Source organism: Oncorhynchus kisutch, linkage group LG20 (assembly GCF_002021735.2).
Source record: "Oncorhynchus kisutch isolate 150728-3 linkage group LG20, Okis_V2, whole genome shotgun sequence".
In the NCBI taxonomy this organism is placed as follows: Eukaryota; Metazoa; Chordata; class Actinopteri; order Salmoniformes; family Salmonidae; genus Oncorhynchus; species Oncorhynchus kisutch.
Genome location: NC_034193.2, coordinates 33065864 through 33077956, shown reverse-complemented (window position 1 = coordinate 33077956; position 12093 = coordinate 33065864). Strand labels below are relative to the sequence as shown.

At 38.8% G+C, this 12093-nt stretch overlaps 4 non-coding genes across 4 annotated transcripts; all 4 read right to left on the bottom strand.

Moving 5' to 3' along the window:
- Nucleotides 1-1510: 1510 nt before the first annotated feature.
- Nucleotides 1511-1583, bottom strand: trnar-ucg (transfer RNA arginine (anticodon UCG)). Its single transcript has one exon. It is a non-coding gene; the product is annotated as a tRNA-Arg (tRNA).
- Nucleotides 1584-2864: 1281 nt separating this feature from the next.
- Nucleotides 2865-2937, bottom strand: trnar-ucg (transfer RNA arginine (anticodon UCG)). The gene has a single exon. It is a non-coding gene; the product is annotated as a tRNA-Arg (tRNA).
- Nucleotides 2938-3223: 286 nt separating this feature from the next.
- trnar-ucg (transfer RNA arginine (anticodon UCG)) lies at nt 3224-3296 on the bottom strand. Its single transcript has one exon. It is a non-coding gene; the product is annotated as a tRNA-Arg (tRNA).
- Nucleotides 3297-4884: 1588 nt separating this feature from the next.
- On the bottom strand, nt 4885-4957 carry trnar-ucg (transfer RNA arginine (anticodon UCG)). The gene has a single exon. It is a non-coding gene; the product is annotated as a tRNA-Arg (tRNA).
- Between the last annotated feature and the right edge of the window lie 7136 nt (nt 4958-12093).

Below are 12093 nucleotides of genomic sequence, written 5' to 3'. Positions count from 1 at the left end.
TGAGGAAAGCTAGTGATTTTTAACAAGTACAAAGATACTCTTTCCTTCAATCTTGTGATGCATATTCAGACACAATAATTCTCAGGCCTTGCAGTCTTAGATTATTAAAGTTGTACAACAATGTCCAAGCTTTTCAAAGCAATGAGACCAATGCCTTATTTCGGGAATTTGCAAACATGTTCAAATTAGCTAAGCTAATGAAATTAAACGACCACGAAGGGACTCGAACCCTCAATCTTCTGATTCGAAGTAAGACGCCTTATCCATTAGGCCACGCAGTCTATGTGATACATCCCTATTTGACATCATACAGACTTTGCTATGCCACAGTAGACATCAAAGTTGTGAACCTGTCCGAATGAGGAAAGCTAGTGATTTTTAACATGTACAAAGATTCTCTTTCCTTCAATCTTGCGATGCAGATTCAGACACAATAATTCTCAGGCCTTGCAATATCAGATTATTAAAGATGAATAACAATGTCTTAGCTTTTCAAAGCAACAAGAACAATGCCTTATTTCGGGAAATTGCAAACATGTCCATATTAGCTGATTTAATGACATTAAACGACGAACCTGTCCGAATGAGGAATGCTCGTGATATTTAACAAGTAAGAAGAGACCTTTTCCCTCAATCTTGCGATGCCGAATCAGACACAATATTTCTCAGGCCTTTCAGTCTTAGATTATAAAAGTTGAACAACAATGTCCAAGCTTTTCAAAGCAATGAGACCAATGCCTTATTTCGGGAATTTGCAAACATGTTCAAATTAGCTGAGCTAATGAAATTAAAAGACCACGAAGGGAATAGAACCCTCAATCTTCTGATTCGAAGTCAGACGCCTTATCCATTAGGCCACGCAGTCTATGTGATACATCCCTATTTGACATCATACAGACTTTGCTATGCCACAGTAGACATCAAAGGTGTGAATCTGTCCTAATGAGGAAAGCTAGTGATATTTAACAAGTAAGAAGAGACCTTTTCCCTCAATCTTGCGATGCCGAATCAGACACAATATTTCTCAGGCCTTTCAGTCTTAGATTATAAAAGTTGAACAACAGTGTCCAAGCTTTTCAAAGCAATGAGACCAATGCCTTATTTCGGGAATTTGAAAACATGTTCAAATTAGCTGAGCTAATGAAATTAAACAACCAGGAAGGGACTCGAACCCTCAATCTTCTGATTCGAAGTCAGATGCCTTATCCATTAGGCCACCCAGTCTATGTGATACATCCCTATTTGACATCATACAGACTTTGCTATGCCACAGTAGACATCAAAGTTGTGAACCTGTCCGAATGAGGAAAGCTAGTGATATTTAACAAGTAAGAAGAGACCTTTTCCCTCAATCTTGCGATGCCGAATCAGACACAATATTTCTCAGGCCTTTCAGTCTTAGATTATTAAAGTTGAACAACAATGTCCAAGCTTTTCAAAGGAATGAGACCAATGCCTTATTTCGGGAATTTGCAAACATGTTCAAATTAGCTGAGATAATGAAATTAAACGACCACGAAGGGACTCGAACCCTCAATCTTCTGATTCGAAGTCAGACGCCTTATCCATTAGGCCACGCAGTCTATGTGATACATTCCTATTTGACATCATACAGACTTTGCTATGCCACAGTAGACATCAAAGTTGTGAACCTGTCCGAATGAGGAAAGCTAGTGATTTTTAACAAGTACAAAGATACTCTTTCCTTCAATCTTGTGATGCATATTCAGACACAATAATTCTCAGGCATTGCAGTCTTAGATTATTAAAGTTGAACAACAATGTCCAAGCTTTTCAAAGCAATGAGACCAATGCCTTATTTCGGGAATTTGCAAACATGTTCAAATTAGCTGAGCTAATGAAATTAAACGACCACGAAGGGACTCGAACCCTCAATCTTCTGATTCGAAGTCAGACGCCTTATGCATTAGGCCACGCAGTCTATGTAATACATCCCTATTTGACATCATACAGACTTTGCTATGCCACAGTAGACATCAAAGGTGTGAACCTGTCCGAATGAGGAAAGCTAGTGATATTTAACAAGTAAGAAGAGACCTTTTCCCTCAATCTTGCGATGCCGAATCAGACACAATATTTCTCAGGCCTTTCAGTCTTAGATTATAAAAGTTGCACAACAGTGTCCAAGCTTTTCAAAGCAATGAGACCAATGCCTTATTTCGGGAATTTGCAAACATGTTCAAATTAGCTAAGCTAATGAAATTAAACGACCACGAAGGGACTCGAACCCTCAATCTTCTGATTCGAAGTAAGACGCCTTATCCATTAGGCCACGCAGTCTATGTGATACATCCCTATTTGACATCATACAGACTTTGCTATGCCACAGTAGACATCAAAGTTGTGAACCTGTCCGAATGAGGAAAGCTAGTGATTTTTAACAAGTACAAAGATACTCTTTCCTTCAATCTTGTGATGCATATTCAGACACAATAATACTCAGGCCTTGCAGTCTTAGATTATTAAAGTTGAACAACAATGTCCAAGCTTTTCAAAGCAACAAGACCAATGCCTTATTTAGGGAAATTGCAAACATGTACGAATTAGCTGAGCTAATGAAATTAAATGACCCTATTTGACATCATACAGACTTTGCTATGCCACAGTAGACATCAAAGTTGTGAACCTGTCCGAATGAGGAAAGCTAGTGATTTTTAACAAGTACAAAGATACTCTTTCTTTCAATCTTGTGATGCATATTCAGACACAATAATTCTCAGGCCTTGCAGTCTTAGATTATTAAAGTTGTACAACAATGTCCAAGCTTTTCAAAGCAATGAGACCAATGCCTTATTTCGGGAATTTGCAAACATGTTCAAATTAGCTGAGCTAATGAAATTAAATGACCACGAAGGGACTCGAACCCTCAATCTTCTGATTCGAAGTCAGACGCCTTATCCATTAGGCCACGCAGTCTATGTGATACATCCCTATTTGACATCATACAGACTTTGCTATGCCACAGTAGACATCAAAGTTGTGAACCTGTCCGAATGAGGAAAGCTAGTGATATTTAACAAGTAAGAAGAGACCTTTTCCCTCAATCTTGCGATGCCGAATCAGACACAATATTTCTCAGGCCTTTCAGTCTTAGATTATAAAAATTGAACAACAGTGTCCAAGCTTTTCAAAGCAATGAGACCAATGCCTTATTTCGGGAATTTGAAAACATGTTCAAATTAGCTGAGCTAATCAAATTAAACGACCACGAAGGGACTCGAACCCTCAATCTTCTGATTCGAAGTCAGACGCCTTATCCATTAGGCCACGCAGTCTATGTGATACATTCCTATTTGACATCATACAGACTTTGCTATGCCACAGTAGACATCAAAGTTGTGAACCTGTCCGAATGAGGAAAGCTAGTGATTTTTAACAAGTACAAAGATACTCTTTCCTTCAATCTTGTGATGCATATTCAGACACAATAATTCTCAGGCCTTGCAGTCTTAGATTATTAAAGTTGTACAACAATGTCCAAGCTTTTCAAAGCAATGAGACCAATGCCTTATTTCGGGAATTTGCAAACATGTTCAAATTAGCTAAGCTAATGAAATTAAACGACCACGAAGGGACTCGAACCCTCAATCTTCTGATTCGAAGTAAGACGCCTTATCCATTAGGCCACGCAGTCTATGTGATACATCCCTATTTGACATCATACAGACTTTGCTATGCCACAGTAGACATCAAAGTTGTGAACCTGTCCGAATGAGGAAAGCTAGTGATTTTTAACATGTACAAAGATTCTCTTTCCTTCAATCTTGCGATGCAGATTCAGACACAATAATTCTCAGGCCTTGCAATATCAGATTATTAAAGATGAATAACAATGTCTTAGCTTTTCAAAGCAACAAGAACAATGCCTTATTTCGGGAAATTGCAAACATGTCCATATTAGCTGATTTAATGACATTAAACGACGAACCTGTCCGAATGAGGAATGCTCGTGATATTTAACAAGTAAGAAGAGACCTTTTCCCTCAATCTTGCGATGCCGAATCAGACACAATATTTCTCAGGCCTTTCAGTCTTAGATTATAAAAGTTGAACAACAATGTCCAAGCTTTTCAAAGCAATGAGACCAATGCCTTATTTCGGGAATTTGCAAACATGTTCAAATTAGCTGAGCTAATGAAATTAAAAGACCACGAAGGGAATAGAACCCTCAATCTTCTGATTCGAAGTCAGACGCCTTATCCATTAGGCCACGCAGTCTATGTGATACATCCCTATTTGACATCATACAGACTTTGCTATGCCACAGTAGACATCAAAGGTGTGAATCTGTCCTAATGAGGAAAGCTAGTGATATTTAACAAGTAAGAAGAGACCTTTTCCCTCAATCTTGCGATGCCGAATCAGACACAATATTTCTCAGGCCTTTCAGTCTTAGATTATAAAAGTTGAACAACAGTGTCCAAGCTTTTCAAAGCAATGAGACCAATGCCTTATTTCGGGAATTTGAAAACATGTTCAAATTAGCTGAGCTAATGAAATTAAACAACCAGGAAGGGACTCGAACCCTCAATCTTCTGATTCGAAGTCAGATGCCTTATCCATTAGGCCACCCAGTCTATGTGATACATCCCTATTTGACATCATACAGACTTTGCTATGCCACAGTAGACATCAAAGTTGTGAACCTGTCCGAATGAGGAAAGCTAGTGATATTTAACAAGTAAGAAGAGACCTTTTCCCTCAATCTTGCGATGCCGAATCAGACACAATATTTCTCAGGCCTTTCAGTCTTAGATTATTAAAGTTGAACAACAATGTCCAAGCTTTTCAAAGGAATGAGACCAATGCCTTATTTCGGGAATTTGCAAACATGTTCAAATTAGCTGAGATAATGAAATTAAACGACCACGAAGGGACTCGAACCCTCAATCTTCTGATTCGAAGTCAGACGCCTTATCCATTAGGCCACGCAGTCTATGTGATACATTCCTATTTGACATCATACAGACTTTGCTATGCCACAGTAGACATCAAAGTTGTGAACCTGTCCGAATGAGGAAAGCTAGTGATTTTTAACAAGTACAAAGATACTCTTTCCTTCAATCTTGTGATGCATATTCAGACACAATAATTCTCAGGCATTGCAGTCTTAGATTATTAAAGTTGAACAACAATGTCCAAGCTTTTCAAAGCAATGAGACCAATGCCTTATTTCGGGAATTTGCAAACATGTTCAAATTAGCTGAGCTAATGAAATTAAACGACCACGAAGGGACTCGAACCCTCAATCTTCTGATTCGAAGTCAGACGCCTTATGCATTAGGCCACGCAGTCTATGTAATACATCCCTATTTGACATCATACAGACTTTGCTATGCCACAGTAGACATCAAAGGTGTGAACCTGTCCGAATGAGGAAAGCTAGTGATATTTAACAAGTAAGAAGAGACCTTTTCCCTCAATCTTGCGATGCCGAATCAGACACAATATTTCTCAGGCCTTTCAGTCTTAGATTATAAAAGTTGCACAACAGTGTCCAAGCTTTTCAAAGCAATGAGACCAATGCCTTATTTCGGGAATTTGCAAACATGTTCAAATTAGCTAAGCTAATGAAATTAAACGACCACGAAGGGACTCGAACCCTCAATCTTCTGATTCGAAGTAAGACGCCTTATCCATTAGGCCACGCAGTCTATGTGATACATCCCTATTTGACATCATACAGACTTTGCTATGCCACAGTAGACATCAAAGTTGTGAACCTGTCCGAATGAGGAAAGCTAGTGATTTTTAACATGTACAAAGATTCTCTTTCCTTCAATCTTGCGATGCAGATTCAGACACAATAATTCTCAGGCCTTGCAATATCAGATTATTAAAGATGAATAACAATGTCTTAGCTTTTCAAAGCAACAAGAACAATGCCTTATTTCGGGAAATTGCAAACATGTCCATATTAGCTGATTTAATGACATTAAACGACGAACCTGTCCGAATGAGGAATGCTCGTGATATTTAACAAGTAAGAAGAGACCTTTTCCCTCAATCTTGCGATGCCGAATCAGACACAATATTTCTCAGGCCTTTCAGTCTTAGATTATAAAAGTTGAACAACAATGTCCAAGCTTTTCAAAGCAATGAGACCAATGCCTTATTTCGGGAATTTGCAAACATGTTCAAATTAGCTGAGCTAATGAAATTAAAAGACCACGAAGGGAATAGAACCCTCAATCTTCTGATTCGAAGTCAGACGCCTTATCCATTAGGCCACGCAGTCTATGTGATACATGCCTATTTGACATCATACAGACTTTGCTATGCCACAGTAGACATCAAAGGTGTGAACCTGTCCGAATGAGGAAAGCTAGTGATATTTAACAAGTAAGAAGAGACCTTTTCCCTCAATCTTGCGATGCCGAATCAGACACAATATTTCTCAGGCCTTTCAGTCTTAGATTATAAAAGTTGCACAACAGTGTCCAAGCTTTTCAAAGCAATGAGACCAATGCCTTATTTCGGGAATTTGCAAACATGTTCAAATTAGCTAAGCTAATGAAATTAAACGACCACGAAGGGACTCGAACCCTCAATCTTCTGATTCGAAGTAAGACGCCTTATCCATTAGGCCACGCAGTCTATGTGATACATCCCTATTTGACATCATACAGACTTTGCTATGCCACAGTAGACATCAAAGTTGTGAACCTGTCCGAATGAGGAAAGCTAGTGATTTTTAACATGTACAAAGATTCTCTTTCCTTCAATCTTGCGATGCAGATTCAGACACAATAATTCTCAGGCCTTGCAATATCAGATTATTAAAGATGAATAACAATGTCTTAGCTTTTCAAAGCAACAAGAACAATGCCTTATTTCGGGAAATTGCAAACATGTCCATATTAGCTGATTTAATGACATTAAACGACGAACCTGTCCGAATGAGGAATGCTCGTGATATTTAACAAGTAAGAAGAGACCTTTTCCCTCAATCTTGCGATGCCGAATCAGACACAATATTTCTCAGGCCTTTCAGTCTTAGATTATAAAAGTTGAACAACAATGTCCAAGCTTTTCAAAGCAATGAGACCAATGCCTTATTTCGGGAATTTGCAAACATGTTCAAATTAGCTGAGCTAATGAAATTAAAAGACCACGAAGGGAATAGAACCCTCAATCTTCTGATTCGAAGTCAGACGCCTTATCCATTAGGCCACGCAGTCTATGTGATACATCCCTATTTGACATCATACAGACTTTGCTATGCCACAGTAGACATCAAAGTTGTGAACCTGTCCGAATGAGGAAAGCTAGTAATATTTAACAAGTAAGAAGAGACCTTTTCCCTCAATCTTGCGATGCCGAATCAGACACAATATTTCTCAGGCCTTTCAGTCTTAGACTATAGAAGTTGAACAACAGTGTCCAAGCTTTTCAAAGCAATGAGACCAATGCCTTATTTCGGGAATTTGCAAACATGTTCAAATTAGCTGAGCTAATGAAATTAAATCACCACGAAGGGACTCGAACCCTCAATCTTCTGATTCGAAGTCAGACGCCTTATGCATTGGGCCACGCAGTCTATGTAATACATCCCTATTTGACATCATACAGACTTTGCTATGCCACAGTAGACATCAAAGGTGTGAACCTGTCCGAATGAGGAAAGCTAGTGATATTTAACAAGTAAGAAGAGACCTTTTCCCTCAATCTTGCGATGCCGAATCAGACACAATATTTCTCAGGCCTTTCAGTCTTAGATTATAAAAGTTGCACAACCGTGTCCAAGCTTTTCAAAGCAATGAGACCAATGCCTTATTTCGGGAATTTGCAAACATGTTCAAATTAGCTAAGCTAATGAAATTAAACGACAACGAAGGGACTCGAACCCTCAATCTTCTGATTCGAAGTCAGACGCCTTATCCATTAGGCCACGCAGTCTATGTGATACATTCCTATTTGACATCATACAGACTTTGCTATGCCACAGTAGACATCAAAGTTGTGAACCTGTCCGAATGAGGAAAGCTAGTGATTTTTAACAAGTACAAAGATACTCTTTCCTTCAATCTTGTGATGCATATTCAGACACAATAATTCTCAGGCATTGCAGTCTTAGATTATTAAAGTTGAACAACAATGTCCAAGCTTTTCAAAGCAATGAGACCAATGCCTTATTTCGGGAATTTGCAAACATGTTCAAATTAGCTGAGCTAATGAAATTAAACGACCACGAAGGGACTCGAACCCTCAATCTTCTGATTCGAAGTCAGACGCTTTATGCATTAGGCCACGCAGTCTATGTAATACATCCCTATTTGACATCATACAGACTTTGCTATGCCACAGTAGACATCAAAGGTGTGAACCTGTCCGAATGAGGAAAGCTAGTGATATTTAACAAGTAAGAAGAGACCTTTTCCCTCAATCTTGCGATGCCGAATCAGACACAATATTTCTCAGGCCTTTCAGTCTTAGATTATAAAAGTTGCACAACAGTGTCCAAGCTTTTCAAAGCAATGAGACCAATGCCTTATTTCGGGAATTTGCAAACATGTTCAAATTAGCTAAGCTAATGAAATTAAACGACCACGAAGGGACTCGAACCCTCAATCTTCTGATTCGAAGTAAGACGCCTTATCCATTAGGCCACGCAGTCTATGTGATACATCCCTATTTGACATCATACAGACTTTGCTATGCCACAGTAGACATCAAAGTTGTGAACCTGTCCGAATGAGGAAAGCTAGTGATTTTTAACATGTACAAAGATTCTCTTTCCTTCAATCTTGCGATGCAGATTCAGACACAATAATTCTCAGGCCTTGCAATATCAGATTATTAAAGATGAATAACAATGTCTTAGCTTTTCAAAGCAACAAGAACAATGCCTTATTTCGGGAAATTGCAAACATGTCCATATTAGCTGATTTAATGACATTAAACGACGAACCTGTCCGAATGAGGAATGCTCGTGATATTTAACAAGTAAGAAGAGACCTTTTCCCTCAATCTTGCGATGCCGAATCAGACACAATATTTCTCAGGCCTTTCAGTCTTAGATTATAAAAGTTGAACAACAATGTCCAAGCTTTTCAAAGCAATGAGACCAATGCCTTATTTCGGGAATTTGCAAACATGTTCAAATTAGCTGAGCTAATGAAATTAAAAGACCACGAAGGGAATAGAACCCTCAATCTTCTGATTCGAAGTCAGACGCCTTATCCATTAGGCCACGCAGTCTATGTGATACATTCCTATTTGACATCATACAGACTTTGCTATGCCACAGTAGACATCAAAGGTGTGAACCTGTCCGAATGAGGAAAGCTAGTGATATTTAACAAGTAAGAAGAGACCTTTTCCCTCAATCTTGCGATGCCGAATCAGACACAATATTTCTCAGGCCTTTCAGTCTTAGATTATAAAAGTTGCACAACAGTGTCCAAGCTTTTCAAAGCAATGAGACCAATGCCTTATTTCGGGAATTTGCAAACATGTTCAAATTAGCTAAGCTAATGAAATTAAACGACCACGAAGGGACTCGAACCCTCAATCTTCTGATTCGAAGTAAGACGCCTTATCCATTAGGCCACGCAGTCTATGTGATACATCCCTATTTGACATCATACAGACTTTGCTATGCCACAGTAGACATCAAAGTTGTGAACCTGTCCGAATGAGGAAAGCTAGTGATTTTTAACATGTACAAAGATTCTCTTTCCTTCAATCTTGCGATGCAGATTCAGACACAATAATTCTCAGGCCTTGCAATATCAGATTATTAAAGATGAATAACAATGTCTTAGCTTTTCAAAGCAACAAGAACAATGCCTTATTTCGGGAAATTGCAAACATGTCCATATTAGCTGATTTAATGACATTAAACGACGAACCTGTCCGAATGAGGAATGCTCGTGATATTTAACAAGTAAGAAGAGACCTTTTCCCTCAATCTTGCGATGCCGAATCAGACACAATATTTCTCAGGCCTTTCAGTCTTAGATTATAAAAGTTGCACAACAGTGTCCAAGCTTTTCAAAGCAATGAGACCAATGCCTTATTTCGGGAATTTGCAAACATGTTCAAATTAGCTGAGCTAATGAAATTAAATCACCACGAAGGGACTCGAACCCTCAATCTTCTGATTCGAAGTCAGACGCCTTATGCATTGGGCCACGCAGTCTATGTAATACATCCCTATTTGACATCATACAGACTTTGCTATGCCACAGTAGACATCAAAGGTGTGAACCTGTCCGAATGAGGAAAGCTAGTGATATTTAACAAGTAAGAAGAGACCTTTTCCCTCAATCTTGCGATGCCGAATCAGACACAATATTTCTCAGGCCTTTCAGTCTTAGATTATAAAAGTTGCACAACCGTGTCCAAGCTTTTCAAAGCAATGAGACCAATGCCTTATTTCGGGAATTTGCAAACATGTTCAAATTAGCTAAGCTAATGAAATTAAACGACAACGAAGGGACTCGAACCCTCAATCTTCTGATTCGAAGTAAGACGCCTTATCCATTAGGCCACGCAGTCTATGTGATACATCACTATTTGACATCATACAGACTTTGCTATGCCACAGTAGACATCAAAGTTGTGAACCTGTCCGAATGAGGAAAGCTAGTGATTTTTAACATGTACAAAGATTCTCTTTCCTTCAATCTTGCGATGCAGATTCAGACACAATAATTCTCAGGCCTTGCAATATCAGATTATTAAAGATGAATAACAATGTCTTAGCTTTTCAAAGCAACAAGAACAATGCCTTATTTCGGGAAATTGCAAACATGTCCATATTAGCTGATTTAATGACATTAAACGACGAACCTGTCCGAATGAGGAATGCTTGTGATATTTAACAAGTAAGAAGAGACCTTTTCCCTCAATCTTGCGATGCCGAATCAGACACAATATTTCTCAGGCCTTTCAGTCTTAGATTATAAAAGTTGAACAACAATGTCCAAGCTTTTCAAAGCAATGAGACCAATGCCTTATTTCGGGAATTTGCAAACATGTTCAAATTAGCTGAGCTAATGAAATTAAAAGACCACGAAGGGAATAGAACCCTCAATCTTCTGATTCGAAGTCAGACGCCTTATCCATTAGGCCACGCAGTCTATGTGATACATCCCTATTTGACATCATACAGACTTTGCTATGCCACAGTAGACATCAAAGTTGTGAACCTGTCCGAATGAGGAAAGCTAGTAATATTTAACAAGTATGAAGAGTCCTTTTCCCTCAATCTTGCGATGCCGAATCAGACACAATATTTCTCAGGCCTTTCAGTCTTAGATTATAGAAGTTGAACAACAGTGTCCAAGCTTTTCAAAGCAATGAGACCAATGCCTTATTTCGGGAATTTGCAAACATGTTCAAATTAGCTGAGCTAATGAAATTAAATGACCACGAAGGGACTCGAACCCTCAATCTTCTGATTCGAAGTCAGACGCCTTATGCATTAGGCCACGCAGTCTATGTAATACATCCCTATTTGACATCATACAGACTTTGCTATGCCACAGTAGACATCAAAGGTGTGAACCTGTCCGAATGAGGAAAGCTAGTGATATTTAACAAGTAAGAAGACACCTTTTCCCTCAATCTTGCGATGCCGAATCAGACACAATATTTCTCAGGCCTTTCAGTCTTAGATTATAAAAGTTGAACAACAATGTCCAAGCTTTTCAAAGCAATGAGACCAATGCCTTATTTCGGGAATTTGCAAACATGTTCAAATTAGCTGAGCTAATGAAATTAAAAGACCACGAAGGGAATAGAACCCTCAATCTTCTGATTCGAAGTCAGACGCCTTATCCATTAGGCCACGCAGTCTATGTGATACATCCCTATTTGACATCATACAGACTTTGCTATGCCACAGTAGACATCAAAGTTGTGAACCTGTCCGAATGAGGAAAGCTAGTAATATTTAACAAGTAAGAAGAGACCTTTTCCCTCAATCTTGCGATGCCGAATCAGACACAATATTTCTCAGGCCTTTCAGTCTTAGATTATAGAAGTTGAACAACAGTGTCCAAGCTTTTCAAAGCAATGAGACCAATGCCTTATTTCGGGAATTTGCAAACATGTTCAAATTAG